Source organism: Talpa occidentalis, unplaced genomic scaffold, assembly GCF_014898055.3.
Source record: "Talpa occidentalis isolate TD23 unplaced genomic scaffold, MPIMG_talOcc4v2.1 talOcc4.8, whole genome shotgun sequence".
Taxonomy (NCBI): Eukaryota; Metazoa; Chordata; class Mammalia; order Eulipotyphla; family Talpidae; genus Talpa; species Talpa occidentalis.
The window spans coordinates 6954539-6958905 of NW_023605194.1; the positions used below are offsets into that span (position 1 = coordinate 6954539).

At 43.9% G+C, this 4367-nt stretch overlaps 1 long non-coding RNA gene across 1 annotated transcript; it reads right to left on the reverse strand.

The window, feature by feature from the left end:
* Positions 1–2107: 2107 nt before the first annotated feature.
* LOC129145049 (uncharacterized) lies at positions 2108–3749 on the reverse strand. Its single transcript, XR_008550059.1, has 3 exons — positions 3549–3749; positions 3308–3405; positions 2108–2218 (listed from the first exon to the last, which is right to left on the reverse strand). It is a non-coding gene; the product is annotated as an uncharacterized LOC129145049 (long non-coding RNA).
* Between the last annotated feature and the right edge of the window lie 618 nt (positions 3750–4367).

Here is a 4367-nt window from a genome sequence, read left to right on the forward strand (position 1 = left end):
AGAGCGGGAAAGAGGAAAGCGGCAAAACACGCTGCTTTGATGACAACAGGGCACTTGAGCCTGACTTCCCGCAGGAGCAGAGCAGAGTTCAACTCTTTTATAAATCAAGGGTTTGGCTGTGGGCATCCCGGCACCTGTTTCTTCATGCGAAGAAGGTCCTGGATAATTATTTCTAACACTTGTGCCCAGTTATCAATGAGGGATTTTCCACCATCACTCACGGTCAGTTAGAAAAGAACGTTCCTGAACACCTGGACCATCTCCCTCCTGTCTCGGGAGTCCTGGAGACTTTGAGGCCCCGTCAGCCTCGTGCATGGAGCAGCGCCCGGACTTTCCCTCCAAGGGCCCTGCCCTCCAGGGCCTCTGAGAGGCTCCCGGGGAAGTGCAGACGGTCTCGTTCTGCATCTGTGGACCATCATCCTAAAGGCCCCCACATGCAATTTGGAGTATTTGCCCTCGTGAATTTGAGGCCAATTTATATTACTTCCCCAGGGAACTCTTTTGGTGCCAAATCAGTGGTGGCCAGGCCTTTGGGACTTAGATGTTTCTAAGAACAGTCTCACTAGCAACCCGGTCTTTCTAAAAATACAAACCTTTAAAGCAGCACCTTTCCCAGTCACTATTTGCTTCACAGTGGAACTCACTCGGCACTTTACATAAACGTTTTCTGTGGCAGCATAAATGAAATTTTATGTGTAAGCCATTATCTTTATATGACTTCTCAGAACCACAAAATAAAAACAGCTAATATTTATCCAGAGCTTTCTGAGGTGACAGGCTACATCCTTGATCTTAAGAAGAACTTCTCCAGCTAGGTACTACTTTCCCCATTGACAGATGAGAAAAATGGGTTCAAAGAGGTCAGATAACTCATCTGTGTTCACACAACGGCGGAGTCGGGATCCAGAGCAACTCCCCTGGAGTCGGGGTCCAGAGCAACTCCCCTGGAGTCGGGGTCCAGAGCAACTCCCTTGGAGTCGGGGTCCAGAGCAACTCCCCTGCGTGAAGCAGGCCCCCAAGGGCGTGGAACTAAGGCAGAGCAGAGGGAAAGAGGGGGCGCTCACCCGGCTCAACATTCTCTTCAGCCTCAGGCTGTTCAAGAGTTGGGATTGTCTCTGTTCTCCTTCAGGCACAGTAACATGATTAAAAATTTAAATTTAAAACTTATTATCAACCAGGCCTCCCCAGTGGCGCAGGCGGTTAAGCGCCGCATTGTGAAGCTGTCTGCAACCTCTGCAGCGCCGGTTCGATCCCCAGCTGGCCAGGGAGAAACCCACATGGCGCAGCAGACCTCTCCTGTCTCGCCTGCTGCTCCCCTCAGCAGTGTATTTCAGTCGGTCTGCCTGTTCTGCTCCCCGCTCTGTCTCTGGTAAATCCTCCCACCCTCCTGCGCATCTGGCCTGTACCCCAGTTCTTGCATAAAAAAATGAATAAAATCTTTAAAAAAAAAAAAACAACTTATTATCAACTTGCCACACCCAGACTCTCATTAATTCCCAGTTTCTCATGTTTCATTCATTCCCACATCATCAGTACGATTTATGCCATGTGCATGAGCCAAACCATTATGTACTTAATTCTTTCATTTAAATCATCTACTTTATTTAGACGGCTTATATAATACCTTTGAAATCTATGAATTCAACAGTTTGGCACACTAGTTATTTTTTTCTCAAGTAGTCGATAGATGTAAACATATAGAGATATATAGTTCTATGTTTTGTGGTTATAGTTATATGCCCATATATAACAATAAAATATGTATACAGCCTCTTAAATTTAAAAAAAACAAAACAAAACAGGGTCTCTCTGGTGGTGCAAGAGGTTAAGTTGCAGCACATTGACGCTCGCCACAGCCACCACAGCAAGAGTTCTATCCCCAGCCAGAGAGGTGACCCACATGGCACAGCAGACCTGTCTCACCCGCTGCTCCCCTCAGCAGTGTATTTCAGTAGATCTGCCTGTTCTGCTCCCCACTCTGTCTCTTGTGAATCCTCTCACCCCCACATCTCTGGCCTGTACCCCAGCTCTTGTATGCATAAATAAATAAATCTTTTTTAAAAAAACCATTCACAGAAGGATAGTAAAGCACCAGACATTACCTTCGCTACTTGGAGATGAACCCATTCAGATAAGCTCCTTGACGCAAGGGGCTGCAGCACAGGTGATTCATTCTAAGTCAATAAACCCAGGCTATGTTTGAGAGCTGGTTGTCATCCTTTTCATTCAGTATCAGGCATATCACAGATTGGCAGTAAGAAGATGGGAATGGGGGCGAGAAAAGAAAAACTCTTGGTGTACTCCCTGCAATTATTATTTAATTACATATAACTATAAAATAAATACATAGCCTCTTAAGCTGTGTGGAGATTTCTGGACCTACTAAACATAGAGCTTCCATAGGATCCAGCAATTCCACTCCTAGGTATTTACCCAAAGGACACAGAAACATCAATTCCAAAGAACACCTGCACCCCTATGTTTATAGCAGCACTGTTTACAATAGCTAAGCTTTGGAAACAGCCCAAATGCCCAAAAATAGATGAATGGATCAAGAAGATGTGGTACATATATACCATGGAATATTACTCAGCATTCAAAAAAGATAAACACATGCCATTTGCAGCAACATGGATGGCGCTGGAAGGGATCATGCTCAGCGAAATAAGCCAGAAAGAAAAAGAAAAATACCGGATGGTCTCACTCATAACAGGAATCTAGAAAACTTAAATAAGGGACCAGGAAAATGAATAACTATAAGAAAGTAAAAATCAAAATCAACAAACAGCTATGAACCAGAGACACTTTTTGGGGGGTGGGGGGCGGGAGGGGAGGGATTGGGGTCAAAATAAGGGGGTTGCAATTGTATGGGGAATATAAAAATAAAATTTATTATAAAAAAATAAAAATTAAAAAAATAAATAAATACATAGCCTCTTAAAAGGCCATTAATGTTAGGATACACTCAATTGAAAAGCTATGGTTTCTAGAGCTATGATAGAATCAAGAGCCATCAACAACGAGTGTTTCTTGGAAGCCTACAGGAAATTAGACTCCACCAGACTGTCTTTACCGCTGATGACAGATGCAAGAACAATTCAACCCAGCCAGCTGTGACTTTGTAACGCCAGTTGATGGTCATGAAGAACTATGAAGAAGCAAATATGGTCCCCAGGATGTTCCTGTGGCTCTCTAATGGAGGGTTTGTCCTCACATTAAACATAATATGGCCTTATCATTAGGATTTAGATCTTATTAAACTATTTTCTCCCCAATTAGCAAATTCTTCTCATTGTCAGGCACTTACGTTGACTTTAGAATCTTCCCTCTGTTCAATGGAGAGCAGGTTTGTAATTTCCCCACCGGCTGGGAACTAAGATCCTGACACTCGGAGGTTCCAGACACCTGTGACAAGAAATTCCCACCAAAGAATTGGCTTCTCTCGCAGTGTGTGACCCTGGCGGCAAAAACATTAAGGCGGGAAGGCAGCAACCAGCCCAAATGCCACTCGCTCCTTTTTCTTACCATCCTTGTAGAATCAGACTTACGCGTGGTTCTTAGAGTCCTGAGAGTCAGTTAGTCCCTCGAAAGAGAAGGGTGATGAGGCAGAACACAGATGAACCTCCAGTCACTGCTGGCTGCTGTGAGGCACACACACGTCCTATTGACCTTGTGGGCAGTTTGAGAACGTACTGCGGAAGGTGGAGAAGATTGATGCCTCTGGGAGTGGGCTAGAGAGAGTCCGTGATATTTTCTCTGTAATTGTCATCTTTCATTTCTTATAGAAAAAGGAACTTTAGATTCTATTCAAGGAAAAGGGAACTACACAACCTTTTAGTTTCCTAATTGATGCTACCATTTTACTCTGTTCAAAGAGAGAGATGACCTCATAAAACTCTTAAATCAATTTAGGCTTGAATTTATCTTAGGAAGGTAAATGTGACCGCTGATATTTCCATAATAGGCTTAATTTCCATTCAGCCTATTGAAAAGACCACAGAACCCACCACTTCAAAGGAAAGCTCATTAGCATATGTTAAGGCACATCCCGGAGGAAGTCACCTTTATTCTAAAGTCAGCCCATCACTCCTGCTGGAGAGTGAGCTGAAGGGAGTTTTAATAGAGTTCCTCAGCGGATAGCCCGCACGCCATGTGACACGGGCAAAACAAAGGCTTTTGGATTCCAGAGATAGTTTTTTAAATCTATAAAAAGAAAATGTAACTGGGTGGGCAGTTGGGATTTGTCCTTCTAACAAACGTGCCCCACAAATATGGGCTTTTCTAAAGCCTGCATAGAGTTTTAGAAAATTAAGTTATTTGCCTGCATTTAAAAATATGTGAGGGCCTCCCGCGTGGTGCAGCAGGTT